Genomic DNA, 23,237 nt, shown 5'->3' on the forward strand with positions numbered 1-23,237 from the left:
TCTCATACCATATAGTAGGCTCTGAGGAACAATAATAAATTATATTATTGAAATTGACTTATTACTAGGAATATGATTAAAGATAAATAGAAAGGTCATAGAGAATCCAAAAATATCATAACCAATTATTGCATTTCACTTTACTTTTGAACAGGTTTAACAATTTATTTAAATATAGGCACCCGCTTCTGAAAGGAATTTCTAAATTTGCAGTACATCTGTAAAGTTAATATTTTAGGATGTTCTCAAAATAGATGCCATTAACCTTTATCCCCAATCCACTTTAGCCACCCATTTTCATGTCTTATTCTGGCCTTGCCACCTCAAATATCCTTTACATCTCAATCATAATATCATATCCCAAATTCAACTCTTTCATCTATTTTTTTTACTTTATTTAGCTTTCCAATCCACTAACTCTATCATTTTTTTTCTACTTTATCAGCTCCTTCCTAGATTCACTTCTTTCACTATTTAGCTCTGACCCCATTATTTGTCCAAGCCAAACACTTTCTTGCCTTTACACTAAATTAGCTTGTCTCTATCTCCAATAGCCAATTTTCAAGCCACTGAATGCCTTCTCTATGCCAGATCATGAGCTGTCATATGAGATCAAATATATGTACAGATTGATATCTCTATTGCTTCAGGGAAGCCTTCCCTTTCCCTAATTCCATCTCATTTTAGCTCAAATATTACTTCCTCTGGGAAAACTTTGTTAATCAAACATGCCAAGGGCTTGCAGGCTCATTAACTACCTTTCGTCTGTGTTCTCATACGAGTCTATCCATACATTTCATTCATTTCTTCAGAAAAATTTCAGAATATTTTTCAAGTCTGTGTTCATGGACTTGTCTGGATGATTGAACCACAGAAATGAACAAAGCAAACAAACTTCCTGCCATTCTAGAATTTGCATTCTAGTGAGAAACATCAAACATATAAATAAACTCATGAGTACTATTAATATAATGTCAGTCTATGATAAGTGATAGGAAAAGTAATTAGGCAGAATAAGGGAATATCCTATAATATTTCAAGTGAAGATCTTGTAATTTCTTGCGACAATTCAACTTCCACTACCTTACCTATAATTCTAGGGTAATAATATGACAGAAAAGGGTTCCTTAAGAAGTTAAAATTAGAACAAAGAAATAACATTACAAGAAGCTAACATTAGAACAAAGAGCTGACATTAAAACAAAGAATGAAGCTAAATAAGTAACTTATGTGTTAAATGTTAAATTAAAAAATATAAATTTTCCAGTTTAAATTATTTATTTACATGTTAAACTTTTAAATGTATTTATTCATTCCATTTTTATTGAAAGTTCAAACCGTTTTGTATTTTTTTACAATTCAAATTATTCTTACATAAGAAGGTTTAGAATTTTTTGTCTTTCTAGTTATTTTTGCAAGGAAATTCTTATAGATTGAATTTATGATATAAAAGTTATGCAATTCAAATGTCAAACGTTTACCAGCAACTAACGCATGTTAATTGCTACGGTAGGCAATTTCTACACTATCTCCCAAATTCCTTGTATTTATGTCCTTGTGGAATCCTACCTGCTTGAGTGTGGGGGTCCACCTAGTAACTCCCTTTTATGAATAGAATATGCAAAAGTGATAAAATTATGCCTTAAATATTAGTTTCAAAGACACTTTTGCTACAGTCTTGCCCCTCCTCTCCCTCTTTCATCTGCTCTTATTCTCCCTTTTGTTTGCCAGGAGGGAAACAAGCTATCATGTTGTGAGCTTCCCTAGGGAGAGGCCTACATAGCCAGAAACTAAGGGCAGCCTCTGGCCAATAGCCAGTGAAAAAAATGACACCTCAGTCCAACAATCAGTGGAGAACTGAATTCTAGCAATAACCATGTGATTGAGTTTAAAAGCCGATCGTCCCCTATTTGAACCTTCAGATATGATCACAACTCCAGTCTTGACTATGGACTTGTGAGAGACCTTGAGGTAGAGCCGCCTAGCTGAGCTGTACCCAGATTCCTGGCACAGAAACTGTGAGATAATCAATGTTTGTTGTTTAAAGAAAATAAGTTTTGGGGTACTTTGTTACACAGCAATAAATACTTCATATAATTGCTTTTTTTCTGTGTACTGCATGCCACCTACATAATGAATGAATGAATTGCTGAATAAGTGAATTAAATACATGTTCAAGATTTTGTACTGCTGTCATTCAATTCTGTTTTGTTTGTTTGTTTGTTGGTTTTTGAGACACAGTCTTGCTCTGTCACTCAGGCTGGAGTGCAGTAGCATGATCTTGGCTCACTGCAGCCTCTGCCTCCCAGACTCAAGTGATTCTCATGCCTCAGCCTCCTGAGTAGCTGGGACTACAGGCACATGTCACGATGCCTGACTAATTTTTGTATTTTTGGTAGAGACAGGGTTTCACCATGTTGGCCAGGCTGGTCTCAAACTCTTGGCCCCAAGTAATCCACCCACCTTGGCCTCTCAAAGTGCTGGAATTACAGGCATGAGCGACCATGCCCGGCCTCAATTCTATTTTTTATTTTATGGGAAATGCATACTCGCTGATATAAATTAGTTCCCCAAACTGCTCAATATTAAATAGAACCCCTTAAACATGGAGAAGTCAGGTCTGAACACCATTTACAGTTATGTTTAACCACCCACTATAATTTCAAAGTTTTGATACACTTCACGATAAAGCTGTATGCGTTTGGAATCCATCAGAAACTAAATCCTCAATCTGCCACTTACTAGTTATATGATGTTGGGTGAGTTGCTCAACCTTACTACATAACCACAGTTTCCTGATCAGTCAAAAGGAGATCATATTACCCAACTCAGATATTCCACTCAATATTATATTCTATATAATGATTGCTCAAAAATATTCAGTTTTTTAAACTCACCCTTCTAAAACTGAAAATATGAGATAACTTCTCCAAAACACTTTTTTTCAGTAAGCTATGGATAATTCTATTGTAGGTAAATATTAAGGAAGGGTGAATTATTTCTTTTAAAAATGTTTCTTATCCCAATTCAAATAAATAAAATAAATGTCTAGAAGGAGAATATAATAAAAATTGCCTTCAGACACATGGTACCTCAAGCTAAGTGTCAATCCTCAGTCAAAACATATTAATTGTTTATATGACTTATAAGAAATTTTGGAAAGTTGCCTTAGAAAAAGGAAGTGTTTTTGTTTGTGATCTTACAAACTGTATTTCTAATAATAATCTTAAAAGTTCATGTATACATATGTAACTAACCTGCACAATGTGCACATGTACCCTACAACTTAAAGTATAATTTAAAAAAAAAAAAAAAAAGTTCTGTTTACTCTAGAAATCATTATTTTCCACTTTGCATCACATGAGTTACTTGGATTATGTTAATCAATATCCTCAGCAATATATCCCAGATTAAATCAAACCTAGATTTATTTCATATTTTAATGTAGAACAATGTTATTTACTTTTCTAAAAGTTGGTAAATCATAGCTGTTTCTAATATTATATTTAAACATTTAGTGCCATGTTTCATAATGTATGGTTCATTACCGACATGAATTCTTGTGGTTGCAAACTGATTTTTAAAAAATATGCACTCTAGTACCATTAATTTACACTGTTTTTCACTCTTATGTTCACTTGAGGGCTATACTAGTAACTTCTCAAGAGAGTAAATAGAGATCATTATAATTTGGCATTCACAACCTAAAATTAGGGAGTAGCGTTCACTTAGCATTGCAATTTAGTGTTCTCCTGCCATGTAAAACTTAACCATTTTACAAAGCTCATTGTATACATACTAGAATTGTTGGAATTCTAGTAAGTTTTAGAAAGAATATTTTGTTATAAGTACAGTATAATTGCTGTCTTGTGTTAGTAATGGTATCTATTTTAAAATATTTTATAGGCATTTATTTATTTTTAGCATAGAGATAGTATTAATTTTGAATATGTATAATTCCTGCATAAACATTTTATTTCTTTCAATATTTTTCTTATCACAGATTACTTTTCTACAGGTAGTTGGTACATATGAAACACACACACACCTGCAGTTACAAAATGTGGAGAAATTATCTAGATCAGGATTTCCACAATGGCACTTATGGACATCCTAAGCTCTATGAATACATTCTGGAAGGTTCTATGACAGATGTTAAGTTTTGTGTTCTGTATTTCAAAGATAAGCGCAAAGGGAATTAATCCACTCGTGTTCTGGATCATTTTGTGAGCATCTTTTCTCCTAAGAATTTTGTTGTTTTCAATTACTTGTTGTTTTCTACTGCATTTGTTCTGAGTGAGAGTCAAATGAAGCCAAGGAATGATATAAAACAAAAGTTATGCATCAGTTCAGATAGAAAAAAGAGATCAGAGAATGGAAATATTGTATGGGTTAAGAGTGTATAAGCAGGAGGCCGAGGCGGGCGGATCACAAGGTCAGGAGATCGAGACCACGGTGAAACCCCGTCTCTACTAAAAAAAAAAAAAAAAAAAAAAATACAAAAAATCAGCCGGGCGTGGTGGCCGGCGCCTATAGTCCCAGCTACTCGGGAGGCTGAGGCAGGAGAATGGCGTGAACCCGAGAGGCGGAGTTTGCAGTAAGCCGAGATCGCGCCACTGCACTTCAGCCTGGGTGACAGAGCGAGACTCCGTCTCAAAAAAAAAAAAAAAAAAAAAAAAAAGTGTGCAAGCATGCTAAATTGAAAAATAAAAACGTCCTGCACAACTGCAGTAAATATCATGTTCAAATTGTGAGTGCACGAACTGTGTCTACTCTTAGAACGTACCAGCTTACTGCAGTTTTTAGTAACAAGTGCCATGGCAAATGTGCATAATAACTGAATGACTTTCATAGTGATTCAAGGACGACACAACATTCTTAATATTAAAAGATAAAATCAATAGCAACTGAAAATTAAAAGGTGCTAATACATCTTCATATTATTAAACACAACCTGGTCAGTTTAAATTCAGGAAAGCAGGTGCATGTGCCATGTTAATGTTATTTAAATTGTATTATTTAACTGGAACTTTCTGGCATTTTTACTACGTAAAGTAAAATGAATAATAAATTTATTCCTAATCTTTATAAATTATTGTTGCATATCTTTGTACGTGTATATTTTATTACATAAATCGATATAAGCAAATACTATGCATACTTTTATTATTATTATTATTATTATTATTACCTATGTTTTAAATGGATTATTTGGTAACTCTTGCATGAGAAATCCTGCTCTAGGCTTTAAAACTTTTCAAATAAAAACCAGAGTAAGTAATAAAAGTAATATATTTACCACAAGCATATACATACACATTCATACAAACACTGAAAATTTTGCAAGTTTTTCATTTGCAGTGTAATATAAAAATTATAAAATTCAATCTGATGTATTTTATTCTATTCCACTTCAATTATAAATCTGTTCATAGCCCATTGAATTAATTGAACAGCCTAATAGTAGTGAAGCCACACAGTTTGTAAACCACTGCTTTGGAGATCTTGCCAAACAGTTCAACAGTCTTCACAGGCTATCTTGACATGGATCAAAGGTCCAAAAATGGGTTAAATAGGAGAAGAGTGAAGTTTCAACAGTAGAAAAGAAAATTGTTAAAAGCTCTCATTAATGTACAGGATTAATATAAAATTCATGGAAAATGATTAATGAAACATGGAATTTAGGTGTATTTTAATGTAATTAAATGTGTGTGTATGTGTGTGTGTGTGTGTGTGTGTGTGTGTGTGTGTGTATTCTTGAGCTTTACCAAGGTAGAATAGCACATAAGTCTAAGGTCAAAATCCTAGCTTAAGAGCAATTTTGTCAGAGTGTGCTGATATGCATAACTTATCTCTAGCAACAGAGGTAAGTGGAGGTTTGGGATTCTAGTAGAGTGGAACAGAAAAAAGACAATGAATTGTAAATAAATAAGCAAATAGAGGAATTTAGTCCAAAACTGTGGTAAAACTGATGGAGAAATAAGTCCCATTGTGGTTAGAAATAAAGGTTATACAGCATGTACAAGGACATAATTACTCTTAGAAAGGGTTTAAAAATAAAGATGTTAAACCTAAGCCCATTTGTCTTATTCAGTCACTCCAATTCCAGCTGGCCTGAAAGTAGGCAGGGTGTTTACATTTATTAGTATTGTATTTATTCTCTTTATATAAAGTAAACAGCTCATTACTGGGATCATGTCCCCTGTATCCTGAGTGTTGTGAACCAAAGAAATCTCTCAGGTGCTTCCATGCCACAAATAACATGTTTAAGCTCCATGTAGGGAAAATATTTCCAAACATGCTAATGGAAAGCTTAAAGAAGGAACCTGTCCTTTCAATATATATAATTTGTGTAAAGATGCTTAAAGTTACACAGTTATAGAATGAATTGTTTAAATTACTGAAATACAATTACAATCTGTATTAGTGTTCCCTTTATTGGACTTTGAAACACATTTAAAATAAACTTTAAGAGGAAAAATTACATATGACATAAAGACAAATAGTAAAATAGGCATTCATTATGCCAAATACTCTATTTCTCTTTAAAACTGGAAATATTAAATGACATGGTCTGAAAAAGTGTAATTCCCTCTGAGTTTATGTAAAAGAAAATAAATAAAATAAGTAAAAGTCAATCTACTGGAAAATAAAATTATTCTTAGGGTTTAAATTATGTGGATTAAATAGCCTCACTGATTTACTAAATGAGATAATTTAGGTATCTACCGTTTTATGAATCTCAGTATATATTTAATATCTCAAAAGAGATTGTTTTATAAAATATCAGATAATAATCAGCAATAATCACTTCTGATATCTCACTAATAGAGCACTTTGTATTTCTGGTTCTCTGTGTTATACCTTCTATTAACTTACTCTGGAAACCAAATTTAAAACTATTTGTTGCCAAAGTGGAGAGAGGTTTGTTGGCCATGCTCATCCTTGTCAACTTTTAAAAAATTTGTATTTATTCTTCCTTTAATTTTTAAAACACTACTCTAGTTGAATAGTAAAACAAAAACAATAGCAAGTAGTGAGCATATTAGGATTACAGTCCTTTGCTCATTCACTACTGCCCATAAAATGCCAGCAGCGAGTATTATCACTGGTCCCATTAAGATGTTTGACACTGAACACCTCTGAAATGATGTTTATCATCCTCATGCTTTTCCATTGTAATGGTCCCACATTTGCTTCTGCACTGTAGTGGCATCAGCATCATCTTTCCTGATTTGAATCAAAGTCCACAACTTCTACTTGATTCATCTCATCAGTCTCTTCTACTTCTTTACTCTTTTGTAGGAGTTTTTCCAGCAAGGAGTTTGTCAAAAAAGGGAAAGCCATTATCAAGAAAGTTTACCTTAAATTCAATGATTAAGTGACTCTTCATGTGGTCTACAATAAATTGGCCTGCCTTCATTTAACACACGCTTGATGGCTCCATGCTTGACAGTTTGACCTGGATGAGAGATGATGACTATGGTTCAGTTGTCAAGAGTGGATATTGGTTTTCAGAAGCCATGCAATACTACAACTAGCTGTATATCCATACATATGAAAAGGTCTTTTCTTTGTCAGGTAAAAACAGCATGGTCCTTCTGATCTAATGCAATGATAATATCTCCTGGCTCCAGTCCTGGTTTTTGGTCTCTTTCATCATGAGATGTTATTTTCTGGCCATCTTTCATGCTTTTGTCAATATGAATTTCTAGAATCATCTTCTCCCAAAACTATCTTCTTTCTGTTGCAGCTTTTACATCTATCTTGAGGACTGATCTGTTCCCCATGGCCCTGGGTCTCCATGCACACAGCTTGAATTTGCTGAGCCATTCCGGGTTCTATCTGATGAATTCTTATTTGCATTCCAATACCTTGGCAATTATGACAGCACTGTACTGTTCCTTTTTTTTTCCCCACCTCTGTCTTCACACCTGTCACAAAGCATATTATTTTGCAGAGCCTGTTTCCTTGTTGCAGCATCATATAAATCTTCTAAGGTTACTGAGAGCTGGTGTACAACACTTTTACATTTCCTTTTACTCTGCATCCTTCCTCCTCTTCAGAAACCAAAAATTGGCTCACAGGTGCATTAAAAATCCTTTCACCTATAAGAGACATCAAAGATTCAGGAACTGAGGTTGATTAGAATGAATAAATGAATGAATGTAAATGTTACCATACAATCTACTTGAAAAAATTCAAATCTTACTTTTCCTGTTACCCTTCACCAAAAATAGTAAGAGGAAAAATTATAGCAAAGTATGAATAAAGTTAGCTTTTGTTCCTTGAATAGGTAAAGGTTGAATAGAGAGGACAAACACTTGTTTATAAACACATTCTCTTTTGGAAAGAGCCTGTTTGCCAGCCCCTGTGGATTTCTTTGTCGAGGCTACGATAATGCTTACAGTAAAGAAGAAAAGAAGAGTTGGGCATCAGCCACAATGGTGGCTAAACTTTGAATTCAATGCAAATTTTTCACCATTTTTAAAGTAAGAGTAAGGAAAATCATGTAGTTTCTTTAATAGCCTTGGACATTAAAATGAAAAGAACAAAGAAAAGGGAGGGAAAGGGTGGCGATGGGAGAGGAGGAAGGAGGAGAAAAGAGAAGCAAACATATTGTAAATCAAATTGTTTAATTTTTAAAAATTTGTTAAAGAGTGACCATATTTTTCTACTAAGATTTAATTTTTGTAAAAGGAATTAGGAAAAGTATGTTTGTTAGATACATGCGCAAATCTCAAAGACTGCTCTTCAGTTGTTGCTGCTCATAAGCTTCTATAGATGAAGTCTTTGTATAGAAGCTTAAATTTGACTGGCTGTCTGCTGGGGTCTCTTATATTCACCAGCTTGTTGTTAGAAGGGTTTATGGAGAATACAAAAGCTTGATTATCTCCCCAGGCTGCTCTAGTCATTCTGATACCGAACTGAGACTAGAACCAGTACAATACATCTCTTGCTTGGCACACCTGTATAGTGTTAACAGGAAAAATAAATTGCAGAATCATTTATTAACAAAATTGATAGAGTCTCACACAGGGCAGAGTTTCATCTCATTCTTGTCTAGCAGGGCCATAGAAAATATGAAGCTTGAACTAATAAAGAACTTCAAGCTTTATACAATTAAGTTTACACATTAAAAAATTTAAAATGTTGTCTTCAGTATGCCTAATTCTACAATCCATAGTGTACCTAAAGACGAATTTAAGATCTGGGGAGAACTAAGTATTAGGTAAATGCATACCAAATTGGCCATGTTCAACATTTATATTTTTTAAAAATGGCAATTCCATATGGTTCTAACAAACACATAGTGAAATATAACTACATTTTATGATTTTCATGGTAAATAATGTCCATGTTAAACCTGAAATTTTAAACATCAGTAATGAATATTAAATGTAGATAGCTTTGCATATACACATTGGAGATTTGGCCACTAACATTTATTTTCTTTAATAGCTAAGCACCATGCTTGTCTACAAAAAATGAATTGACATTACTGTAGATAATCTAATGCATATAATTACTAGTCTTTAATGTTTGTTACATTATGAAACATTCAGTGGGCTTTTGAACCTAAGTGAAAAAAAAAATCCATCAAAAATGAGATACGATACAAGAAAGTGGTCCAAATTTTAAGAAAACAAACAAAACCATGCTTCTTATGAGTAATAGTGATCAGCAGCTCATCAATATTTTTTATTATTCCTCTAGTGCTTACATTTTATTTTTATTGCTTTTATTTTAATATTCATGTAGTAATAACTAGCATGTTATTCATATAGTATCTACCTCCCTTATCTGGAATACTTGACAAAGTACGCTATTATTTCTTTCAAAACTACTGACCATTTTAAATTTCCTCCTGAATCTCTGCAAAATATTTAAATTGCTGTGCTTAACCCAAGCCACTGTTTATTTTTTATACTAAGTTAATGATTCATGGGATGGATTAACTAGTGCAAATTTAAAATCTCTAGCTAAATCCTTCCAAACTCTGAGACCTGAGTGGAAGAAATATTCTTTTGCACCAAGAACAGTCTACAGGGTGCTGACGTTAGTTCAACCAAAATAATTAGAAAGATAAATTTGCTAAATCACTGTGAAAACTAATGTATTACTAATAATGTACTGGAAAAGAGGCTGTTTCATTAAATTGAATTCCCAGATTATCTAAATATTTGGTTAGGCTATATTGCATAAGGCGTGAAAGACTATGGTATCTGCGGAAAAGTGGAAATATTTGCTGTTTGAAGGCAAATTTTTTTCCAACAGTGTTAATTCATTCTGTTGTCTTCAATTTGCTGAACTATTACCTCTTTTTATTAGTACTCAAATCTTCCCAAATTATTTCTTGAATTTCATTTTTATAATTATTTAAGCAATGAATCAAGTAGTTTCTTTTTCATTGAGTTTTAGAATTCAGGATATTCATTATATTCAGTACTACTTCATGGAGTCGTTTTTGTTTGTTTAATTTTGTTTTATGCATAATGAACTTGGTGAATAAGCATGTGAAATAATTAATTTTATGCAGATATCAGAAACAAAGTTTTACCTTAATTAGAAGGATAATCAACTAATCCCTTTTTAAAGAATTCACAAAATTCCTGACTCGTGATATTTTCATGTTGGCTGTGATATATTCTTTGGGAGAATTAGAAAACCAATGACACTTATAAAAATTTCAGAAATTATAGAAAAGTCTAAAAAGTAAAATGAAACTAATATCACTCCTTATCCTGGCAAGATTTCATCACAATAGTTTTCTTCTAGATTGTTTTCTTCTTTCTGTGTGTATGTGTGTGTGTGTGTGTCTATAGGCATAATTGTGTTTTAAGGTTGTTCGTATTATTACTTGTACACAAAGATTATCTTCCTTTTTTCATTTTATACTACATCCAAGTATTTTCCAAGATTAGTAGCGATTTTCCAAGATCATTAAAAGCTCTTTGAAAGACATACTTTTAACATGAACAATTATCATATTTTCCAAGATCATTAAAACTATTTTCCAATATCATTTTCCAAGATCATTATGTTCCAAGATCATTAAAAGCTATTATTTTCCAAGATCATTAAAAGGTCTTTGAAAGACATACTTTTGATGTGAACAAGTGTCATATTTAAGACTTCAACCTGATTTACTTAATCAGTTCCCTGCGGCTGAATTTTTTGGGTATTTTCAACTTAGTCAATTTATATAATATGGATTACAATATTTGTTCTCCACTCTTTTCTGACTTTTTTATCATTTCCTTAAGATGACTTCTGAGAAGTAGAATTATAGGTTCAAATGATATGAGAAATAAGATATTTAAAAGTAGAAAAATAATATATTTAAATGTGGCAAATATATGTAGAATAAACGTAACCATCTTTAACTCCTTTTAATCTTTTACCTCTTAGTCAAATACTGCTAAGTTTTATGTACATTTTTATATATGTTATCTATGCTAGATCAGTATATCCAAATATACAAATTTATTACATGCACTTTTTTATTTTATGATTTTTATTATTATACTTTAGGTTCTAGGGTACATGTGCACAACGTGTAGGTTTGTTACATATGTATGCATGTGCTATGTTGGTGTGCTGCACCCATTGACTCATCATTTACATTAGATATATCTCCTAAGGCTATCCCTCCCCCCTTGACCCACTCCACAACAGGCCCTGGTGTGTGATGTTACCCACCCTGTGTCCACGTGTTCTCATTGTTCAATTCCCACCTATAAATGAAAACATGCGGTGTTTCGCTTTCTGTCCTTTCAATAGTTTGCTCAGAATGATGGCTTCCAGTTTCATTCGTGTCCCTACAAAGGACATGAACTCATCCTTTTTTATGGATGCATAGTATTCCATGGTTTATATGTGCCACATTTTCTTAATCCAGTCTGTCATTGAGGGACATTTGAGTTGGTTCCAAGTCTTTGCTATTGTGAATAGTGCTGCAATAAACATACATGTGCATGTGTCTTTATAGCAGCATGATTTATAATCCTTTGGGTATATACCCAGTAATGGGATGGCTGGGTCAAATGGTATTTCTAGTTCTAGATCCTTGAGGAATCGCCACACTGTCTTCCACAATGGTTGAACTAGTTTAGAGTCCCACCAACAGTGAAAAAGTGTTCCTATTTCTCCACATCCTCTCCAGCACTTGTTGTTTCCTGACTTTTTAATGATCGCCATTCTAACTGGTGTGAGATGATATCTCATTGTGGTTTTGATTTGCATTTCTTTGATGGCCAGTGATGATGAGCATTTTTTCATGTGTCTGTTGGCTGCATAAATGTCTTCTTTTGAGAAGTGTCTGTTCATATCCTTTGCCCACTTTTTGATGGGGTTGTTTGATTTTTTTCTAGCAAATTTGTTTAAGTCCTTTGTAGATTCTGGATATTAGCCCTTTGTCAGATGGGTAGATTGCAAAAATTTTGTCCCATTCTGTAGGTTGCCTGTTCACTCTGATGGTAGTTTCTTTTGCTGTGCAGAAGCTCTTTAGTTTAATTAGATCCCATTTGTCAATTTTGGCTTTTGTTGCCATTGCTTTTGGTGTTTTAGTCATGAAGTCCTTGCCCATGCCTATGTCCTGAATGGAATGGCCTAGGTTTTCTTCTAGGGTTTTTATGGTTTTAGATCTAATATTTAAGTCTGGAATCCATCTTGAATTAATTTTTGTATAAGGTGTAAGGAAGGGATCCAGTTTCAGCTTTCTACATATGGCTAGCCAGTTTTCCCAGCACCATTTATTAAATAGGGAATCCTTTCCCCATTTCTTGTTTTTGTCAAGTTTGTCAAAGATCAGATGGTTGTAGATGTGTGATGTTATTTCTGAGGGCTCTGTTCTGTTCCATTGGTCTATATCTCTCTTTTGGTACCAGTACCATGCTGTTTTGGATACTGTAGCCTTGTAGCATAGTTTGAAGTCAGGTAGTGTGATGCCTCCAGCTTTGTTCTTTTTGCTTAGGATTGTCTTGGCAATGCAGGCTCTCTTTTGGTTCTATATGAACTTTAAAGTAGTTTTTTCCAATTCTGTGAAGAAAGTCATTGGAAGCTTGATAGGGATGGCATTGAATCTGTAAATTACCTTGGGCAGTAAAAATGAATCATGCCATAATTACTTCACATTTAATTTTTCCCATTTAACAATATAAGTATTTTTCCAAGTCAATAATTATAAATGAAACACACATGTTAATAGCTGCATACTATAATACTACACAATTTGGATATATGCTTTTTTATTTAACAATTCTTATTGATTGGCATTTATGTTTTTTCAAACAATGCAAATGTAAGCATGAGATATATATCCACATATACTGATGCTTTTTTTTTCTGTATAATGTGCTCAGCTGTGGGATTTGTAGAATTTTAACAGACAATTTTAAGGTTGTTTATATTACTTATACACAAAGATTATCCTCTTTTCACTTTATACTACATTGTAACTATTTTGGAAAATAAGTATTTACCAAGATGATTTTATTTTGGAAAGTAAGTATTTTCCAAGATGATTATATTACTACTTGGACACAAAGTACAATAATACTGAATTTAGAAAAGATTTTAGCAATCAAGTTGCATAACAGACTGCCTGTTCCCTGTATGAAACTGAATTAAGAGATGTCCTAGACATTATTGACCTTAAGATCTTATTGGAAAAAATTCTCTTAAGGAGAATTTCTTTCAAATTTTATTCTTCCTATTAATGATTTTAAATATGTTATTATATGTTCATTTCTAATTTTCATTTCTTATTCCATAAATTGCATTTCCATATTTTATTGGTTTGCCATTTTATTATAAATATCTAGGAGCTCTTTAATATTAAACATTCTTAACATTTTTTCTGTCTTAGGTATACAATTATTTTCTTTCAAATATTTGTTCTTTTATTCTGTTTATTATGCTTTCTGCCACAATAAAGTTTTTTTTTCCATTCATGGAGTCAACTCTTTAAATTTTTTGATTCATGGCTTTTTGTTTCTTGATATTTGTATAACCTCACTCACCAGGAGGTTATACAAATATTTCACCTGTATCTATATTTTATGCATTATAATTTATTTTAAAAAACAAAATTTTCTCCAGCTAATTTGAAAAAATGGTCTAAATGAACTTATTACAGAGTATTAGCTAATTGTTCTAATAGCAAATACTAAAATATCCATTAATTCCCCTCAAGATTTTTCAAGAGAAGAAATTATATAACTGAGGGTAGTCCATAGGAGGAAAGTATGATGTTTTATTTACCTTATTATACCCAGAGCCTGTCATAGGAGATGACTTTTAATAAATGTTTAATGAATAAATTGGAAAGAATCAACAAGGAGAAAATATTGTCTCATTAGTAATCTGGAAAAGGAGTGTGTTCCAATAATCTATTGCTGTGCAACAAACCCAAAATTTAGTGTCTTCATATGGTGATGTTTTAATTGTCTGTCTCACACCTCTGTGGGTTGGTGGGCCTCAGCTACGTGGTTTCATTTGGAGGTCTTTCATGCAACCGCAGTCAGATAACACCTGGAGTCGTCTTAACTAGTGTCCCCACTCACGTGTCTGATGTTCTAGCTGGAATGGCTGCAGTAGCCAGGGGCTGGTTCCCCCAAGCTAACATGCTATGCCTTGGATCCTGATTCTTCCCCCTCCAGTCTCATTTCACTTTTTTCCTTTGCTTTGTGACTGAACTATATGAGAAACATCACCACTTTATTTTATGTACATACAAAATTATCACCCTCCACCTACCTACCAGCCGGCCTCCTCCCTTCCCAAGACTTTTATGTATCATTGCATAATGTCTGAGCAAAAGTTGTGCTGCACTTCTACAAAATGAACAACTTAAAATTAAGTATTAGTTAACTTCTTAAGTCTTTCCACTTTTCTATTATTTTTTTTTCATACCATGTATGTTTTCTCCTCCCTTGCCTCTGTTTTCTTACACATTTCAAATCTTGGGTGGTTGTGGGGAGAGGGTGCAACCTTCTCATTTTTGCATGAACTCAAAAGGAAAAACTCAAAAATTTTTTAAAAGACAAACACCTTTGTTTTTGTATGTACTCCCTCTTGCCCATATTCCAAATTAAGCTCAAGCTTGAATACTCAAAAATTCAACTGAAGGTTTTATATCACTTATTATAAGATATTAATTGAGTGTTTACACACTTCTTCCTTTGTCACTAATATCTATACATGTACACTGGACCCTTGAACAATGAGAGGCTTAGGGGTGCTGACGCCCTGTGCAGTCAAAAATCCATGTATAACTTTTGATTCCCCTAAACTTAACTACTGATAGCCTGCTGTTGACTGGAAGATGTACCAATAGCATAAAGCATTGATTGGCACATTAGCCTGTTGTTGACTGGAAGACGTACCAATAGCATAAAGAGTTAATTGACACACATTTTGTGGTTATGTGTATCATATACTGTATTTGTATGACAAAGTAAGCTGGAGAAAAGAAAATGTTATTAAGAAAATCATAGAAAAGAGAAAATTTATTTACTATCCATTAGATGAAAGTGAATCGTTATAAAAGTCTTCATCCTCATTATCTTCACATTGATTAGGCTGAGAAGAAGGAAGAGAAGGGGCTGTTCTTGCTGTCTCCATGACAGAGGCAGAAGAGGTGAAGGAGATGGAAGGAGAGAAAGGAGAGGCAGGCACTCTCCATGTACCTTTATGGAAATACATCATAATTTCTTTCTGACTTTTGCTTTTTCATTTATCTAAAAATATTTCCATATGGTACCAATCCTTTTTCCATCATTTGCTTTATTTCAGTGCTTGTATCATAGAAGGGCCCATGTCATAAAAAGCAAAGGAATTCTTGAATAATCAGATACTTTCTGTTTTCTGGCACTGGTTTGGAAGCTCCCATCTCCATAAAGTCATCTTCTGTTAATTCCTGTGGTGTGATGTCTATTAGATCTTGAATTTCTACAAAATCTATATCTGAAAACCCTTTATTCACCACCTTTTTTTGCCATATCCACAATCTCTTTCATAGTTTTCTTGGCTGGCTCTGTTGTAAATCCTGTGAAGACATGTGCAACATCTGGATAGTTTTCTCCAGCAGGAATCTGATGGCTTCCGTGGCTTTCATGGATTTTTCTATAAGAACAATGACATCTTCAATGGACTTTCCTGGTGTTCTGTCTATTGGGGTTCTCTTTCACAGCATTGAAAATACTTCCCATAGAGTAACATGTGTAATGAACCTTATAGGTTCTTATGACCTTCTCATCTACAGGCTGAATTAGAAACGTGTGTTTCAGGGCAAGTAGGACACTTTGAGGTCTTTGGTATTGAACTCATGGGGTTCCGGGTGGCCAGGGGCATTGTGCAATATCAAAAGAACTTTAAAAGGCAAGCCCTTACTAACAAGGTACTTCCTGACTTCAGGGACAAAGCATCAATGGAACCATTCCAGAAAAAGGATTCTCATTGTCCAGGCCTTCTTATTGTACAACCAAAAGACTGGCAGCTGGTATTTATCTTTTCCTTTCAAGGCTTTAATAGGGCAGTCCTGATTATAAACTGACTGCATTTGCACAAAATATTACAGTTAGCCTATTACTTTCTGTCTTAAATCCTGGTGCTCGCCTCTCTTCCTTACTAATAAATGTCCCTTGTGGCATTTTTTGTCTGTTTTTTTTATTTGTTTGTTTTTGTTTTTGTTTTTCAGAATAGGGCACTTATCTCTGCATTAAAAACAGGTTCAGAAAGGTGTCCTTTTTTCTCAACAATTTTCTTAATGGTGCCTGGGAACTTATCTGCTGCCTCTTGGTTAACAGAGGTTGCTTCTCCTGTTATCTTGACATTTTTAAAGTCAATCTCTTTGGGAAAACATTAAACCATCCTTTGCTGGCACTAAATTATCCAGCTTTAGATTCCTCACCTTCGTATTACTTTAAATTCTCATATAATGACTTTTCTTTTTTATAAAACATATTAAACATGAAAAAAGTAAAGAGGGAAATGCCAAGGGGAGCAGGAAAATAGAGAGGATGTTGGGAGAGGTCTGGGGCTCCAGAAAGTCCATAGAAGGGGCCAGAAAACAGATGATCTAAGAAGTCAAGGAAGGTGCAGATTCTTCTAGATCATTGACGGTGCTGTGAATGAATGTTGATAAATAAGCCTAAACTTTCTTTCTTATTTTTAAGACTCTTGGTGATAGTGGCTTAAAAGATGAGAATCAATACAGACCAGGATTAAAAAAAAAAGATAGTAAGTTTTTTATTTCCATTTGTAGGGCCAGATGGAACCTGCTGTCTTGTCCTTTACTCTTAATGTTTCTTATCTAAATATTATGAATGTCATGGATGTATTTAACTCTGAAGCTGTTTGTCTTTTACACATGTAACCTGTAACTCTAAAAGTATACATTCTTGAGAATACAAAAATGCAATTATATGTATGTAAGTAGATATAATAATTATTGTTAATTGCACATCACTTCTTTTTCATATTATTCTGGCAAAAAAAGAGAAAGACAGGTAATTATACTAAAATTGATATTGTTCCCAGGTGGAAAAGCCAAGTAACTAGAACATGCTTTAGGAAGGTGATGCAGTGAAAGACATAATTGGACATTATCAAGGACATTAAGGGTATGTCACAGACACACATTGGTAAGGAAGGAAGGGATTCTGAAAATAGGTACTCCTCCTACCACTTGGGGAGCTTATACCACAGTGGAATAAGAAATGGCTTGAAATATTTTATGACTATATTATTTTATTTGGAAGTAGAAATCTGAATTTCTACATTTTTGAATTGTATATGTGTATATATATGTGTGTGTGTATAGAGTATATAAATTGTATATATGTGTGTATATATTATATATAGTATATATATAACTGTAAATATAAGCAGACAAATATTCAGGTTTGATCTTAACAAGGATCCTCCAGGAGTCAAGCTAAAAACATTGATTTTTTTAAAACTGTAATACTGGTTACCTTCATCTTCTATTCCACTGGTAAGATGACAGCTACCTGGGACAGTTTTGCAGAGTAAGATTGGCTGATAGAAGTAACCTTAGGCTCACTTGATCTTCATTGGTCATGTCTTAGTTCCTTCCTGTCTTCACTCAAGAAGGTCTTTGGTAAAGAGACCACTACCCAAAGCCTTGAACTAAGGAACTATGCCCAGAGACATTCTGACTAGATTCTTTGGGGTAATTAGATATGAAAGATAAAATTGTCAAATGGGAGACAATTTTATTTTTCATGTCTACTTTAACCTTACTGTTGTTACTGTAAAACAGGTGATCAGGCTCCTTCTCAGGAGACCGGACTTCATAAAACACCAGATGATTTCCTGGACTTCACCATCCTTGGCAGCTGTCCCTGCCTTGTTGAGGTTGGTCAAATCTTCATAGATTTGCTCACTACTGGCAATTACATCTGGGGCAGTGTCATCTGGTACTGCCCAAGAGTCTATCTAGATTGTGGTCTTCTGCACCAAAATGAAGCAGATGTCAAACTTATAGCAACCATCTCTCACTTTACCTTCTCATGCCCTGTCATGCTTACATCAGTGTTGTCCCGGCAGAAAAAGCAGTTCTCCAGATTCCAGGAGTTCTCAGGGATCCAGATCAATACTATCTTATAGGCAGCCCTGGCTGCAGGATTGGCAACCTATACTGAGTTGGGTTTGCATAGACATGAAAGGTGGCTTAGTTAAAGATTTGCCTGGTAATTTTTAGTCACCCTAATCCAATATATATGGATATTCTATATATGATTATATAACAATATCAGAACTGGCAGAATTCTTTTAATCTTTATATATATATATATATATATGCACTTATATTAAGGGTAGAAATAACGTAGTGTTGTTTTGTTGATTTTGACATACATAAATTTTTGGATATAACATTTTTGAAAATTTGATTGTTATATAATCAATACTTATGTAGTTTTCCAAAACACCATTAATCTTCATTTTAATGTCGCATCTTATACTCAATGGTATTTTAAAATCAAATGAATGTCGTGTGTGTGTGTGTGTATGTGTGTGTGTCTGTGTATTTCATGACTAAATTTTCTTTTTTTTCTTTTCTAATAAGATTAGATTTATTCAATACCCTAGTAAAAGTTTTGATTATAAGTATCCAACAGTATGAAAAGTACAAAACAGATCTGTAGATTTCTAATATATTAATACAAAGTACATGACTACATACAGTACACCCTACAGGCAAAGAGAGGTGGAAGGGGAAAAAGAAGACTGTGGTTGAGGTCTAGTAATAAATAAATAAATACAGAAGTAGAGATGATCCATATTATAGTATATTCTACCACCAATACTGCAGCCAAAATGTAAAAAAAAAAAATCACTTCAAAATAACTCAGGAGGATGACAGTGGCTGGACTTTTGTAATTCGCCTCAAAGACTGTGGGAGAGCCAACTCAACTCACTGTATAGTCTGTGCATATGGTGGCTTGTAGCATGTAGGTTTTTTTCCAAAAGAAGGAAATATAAAATGTTTAGATTAAGAACTATAAAACTACAGGGTGCCTATAAAAGGTGGCTTACTCCTTATTGTTATTATACTATCCAATTTTTAAAATGCAGTTTAAAAAATAAGCACTGAGTCTTATTATTATACGGCAGGCAAATGTTTCTCCCTCATTCTGAAAAGACTGAACTGGCAATGCTTTTCCTGAACATTTAGAAAAGAGGCAGTAAGAGTACTCTGGTTTGGGTTCAAGTGAGAGGCTTTTCATTGAAGATCTTAGGATTGAAGAGCTCTAAGTTCAGGATATCTCAATGTTCAGAAAGCCTGACTAAAAGAAGCCAAACCAAAGCCATTTAATGTGAACACAAACCTCTTTTCTTTTAGTAAATTTTACTTTTAATACAGAGTGAAAGAAAATAAAAACTTAATAGGCTAAAACAAGTCAAACACCCATTCTACACAGATAAAAACCTTCACAAAGGTCAACTGAAGTAATCCAGATCTGAAACTGAATTGTGCAGATTTTCAATGAAGTCATCAAAGTCATGTAACACAAACAAAAGTCGATTATATTTACACACTCAGCAAGCCCGCTAAGAAATGTGTCCCAAGAAGTATTAACCTTTGTTGTGTGCCATCCTGAAGACTTGCACATTTTATTTTTCAGATAGCTTAACATTTTTAATCGAGTGTGTTCTCTACCATGCGGTAATGCTTTGGTACTATTCATACAGGGTCTCGCCTGTCCTAAAGACTTGCCATTTCCCCAAGAGGAGCTTTGATTCTGCTTTAGAAGTTTTATATGAATTAACATCTTTATCAAATATTAATATGAAGGGAGGCACAGGATGCAACATATATAGTCAAGTTACCTCTCTGTATATTTAGAAATTACTTTCTCCTCCAAGGTATTTGCAGCAGAAAGCTCAGTCTGTCCTGCTTAATAATCAGTAGTACAGGTTTGAATCATCAGAAGCTTGGCAAGGCCTTAATATTTCAAAATTATTAACAACTACCTCTAGGGGCAAGTCCATGTTACTGAGTTATGACAAATTTATTATCATGAGGGAAAACAAGAGTAGCCAGCCATCTTAAAAATGCCCCAACCACGGCTTCTCGATACAGAAAGACTGAAAACTACATACAGTTTATCATACAACAAATCCCATCTCTGTCCCCTGAAATTCCCCTAGTTTCATTCATTAGAAAGGAATTTAAAAAAAAAAGATTTAAAGAGCACTTTACAGCAGCAGTCAGCTTTCCTATGAAATACTCAGCATCTTAAATATTATGTATAACTCTTTTTTTAGTAAGCTAGACACTGGCTTCAGAGTTTGTGGGACTGGGGGAAATCAACCCATTCAAAACTACTCTAGAAATTGTCTTTTGGCAGAATAGCAGGTATCCAAGTTAAAAATAGGAGGGTCATTTGAGACCAGCCTGGCCAACGTGGTGAAACCCTGTTCATGATGAAATTTTCATTCTCTGTATTTAAAATAAAACTAATTAAGTTATGTGTGTGAATTTTCATGGGGTTCATTTCTAAAGTTGTAATCAGTGAAGAAATAGTTAATCTCTATGTGTTTTTGTCACATGTCTAGACATAATTATTAAAAATTTAGGCAAAAGTACAGAAAAACAGATGGGCTTTCTAATAGTAAAAGGCCTGAATGCTTGTTGTACAGCTGCTCTTTTTATAATCCCAGATTTTAGGAGATGGAGGAAAGAATGTTGTGAGCTTTTTCATCAATTATATGCTATTTTTCTTTACAATAAGAATGCAATTTAAGAGAAACTTTATTTTAGGGTGTTACTTGGCCTCTTACAGATTCATAAGGGAGTGACTACTGATTCAGAATATTTATGAAATTCAGAAAATGCATTTACCAAGTAAACCTTGCATCACTTTTCTTTAAATTAAAATTTACTGAATATAGAATAAAAGATATTTGGTTATTTGCTATTCAGAATTACATTTACCAAAATGGCATTCAATCAATCCATAGCTAAATCTAGGCTTCTATATAAATCCACTTATATTAAGTGAATTAGTAATATTCCAGCCATGTTAAAAGATAGGAATACATGATTTTTGACCCAGACCCAATGTATTGCATCAAAAAAGTAAAACAGCTCATTAACAGTAAGACATATAAAATACGAAACCAATATCAATCAAAATCTTTTACAAATGGAAGGTGAAATGATATAGAGCCCAGCATCAAATAATTTAAGATATAGCAAAGCAGCTGAAACATTGAATTGAGAGAAAATTATTATTGTAAGGAATAATTTCTCATTTATGTGATAGTGGTATGATCAAGAATAGAAAGAACTATAAATACATTTGGAAGTTCAACATTCAAACTATACTGTGTAGTCAGTAGCACATATAAATAATGCCATACAGACATCAAAAGAAAAAAATGTAGTGTTTAATAAAATCAATCCATGTTTCCTGTGCTTTAAGCAAAAAAATGGATTCTCATTAGCTCTTGACAAAAGGATGATGCCACAATCCACTGAGACTCTGTGGCATCCTCTGAAGAAGTTTCATAGTTTTTCTTTAACTTTGTTAGAATCTCAAAGCTGAGGTGATAATTCAGCTCATTCCAAATTATCCCTTCTCTGCTTCCCTCCCTTGGTGATATTCCTCAAAACTTTCACAAGCATTGGTGGTCAATATGTTACCAAATGTGGTTCAGTTACATATATTTTGCAGCTCATATGATTTCTCTAAGGGGCAGTGATTACTGGTTGTAGTCTGTGATGAGATACACCTAAAAGCTATTTCTATAACTACTCTCTGCCACCTGAACTATAGCTGATCTGAACGGCACAAATTTGTACCAAGGCTAATTCTTCATTAGTTTTCAAGGACTGTGGTTGCTTCTGTTTTCTAAAGCTGTCTAGTAAGATTTTCTGCCATCATCATGAGTTGCTTCCTAGAACTCTGTTGCCATTGTTCAAAAGATGGACCCAGAAGACGCATGGCAACTAAGGATGCCACCAGCTCACAGGTAATGGCTTCCAGCATGAGCCCAGGTCAATACTGGAATCTTGTCTCCATTATTTCTACCCCTACTGCTTCCTATAACCACTAATCTCAAGCCAGTGTTAGAGCCTCAGTGCTACAGATGGCATCAGTATTCATCACTGTAGCTGATGTAGAATATAAATTTATCAGCTTATGAAAGTCACCTTCCCTCTGATGTGACCAGTTTAATGGGTGACCCAACATATATGAATGCCTATGTGTTTTGTGGACTCTACATAGTAAGCTTACATCTGCTTCCTCTGGCACTGATGGGGTCCACACAGAGCAGTTTGGAGAAGTTAATTCAGGTGTGCTGCACCATCATTGTCTACCACTCAATATCCAAAAATGAAGCATATGACCATTAACACAACAATGGAGATAAAACAATCTAACCACCATCCCTTTAATTAAAAAAATAGTACCCACACTTCTCTGATAAATGTCTCTAAGACATAAATCCAGCTTTGGGTCTCTCCAAAGATTTTTCCACTTTCAGAGTCTCAAGGTCTTGCATTGAAATGAAAGTCTTAGTGCCCAGGTGTAACTTCTCTAGGACATGCAAGTGAGAAGGCACTTAAATCCCCATTGTGCCTCAAGAGTATGCTCCTGAAGTCCTTTCACTTTGTGAGCTGTATCTAAGGTGATGCCACCAGCCATACACATCCTAAGCCAGTTTTATAAGTATTAAATAGAAAAAAAACTTAACTA

At 33.9% G+C, this 23,237-nt stretch overlaps 1 protein-coding gene and 1 pseudogene across 2 annotated transcripts in view; one reads left to right on the forward strand and one right to left on the reverse strand.

Annotated features, from left to right (window-relative positions):
• OLFM3 (olfactomedin 3) overlaps nt 1-23,237 on the forward strand; it is a 196,053-nt gene that overhangs the window by 97,514 nt on the left and 75,302 nt on the right. The gene's annotated exons all lie outside the window — the stretch shown is intronic.
• Nucleotides 6,930-8,053, reverse strand: LOC129398366 (dnaJ homolog subfamily A member 1-like; annotated as a pseudogene).

The sequence above is a fragment of the Pan paniscus genome, chromosome 1 (genome assembly GCF_029289425.2).
Source record: "Pan paniscus chromosome 1, NHGRI_mPanPan1-v2.0_pri, whole genome shotgun sequence".
Taxonomy (NCBI): domain Eukaryota; kingdom Metazoa; phylum Chordata; class Mammalia; order Primates; family Hominidae; genus Pan; species Pan paniscus.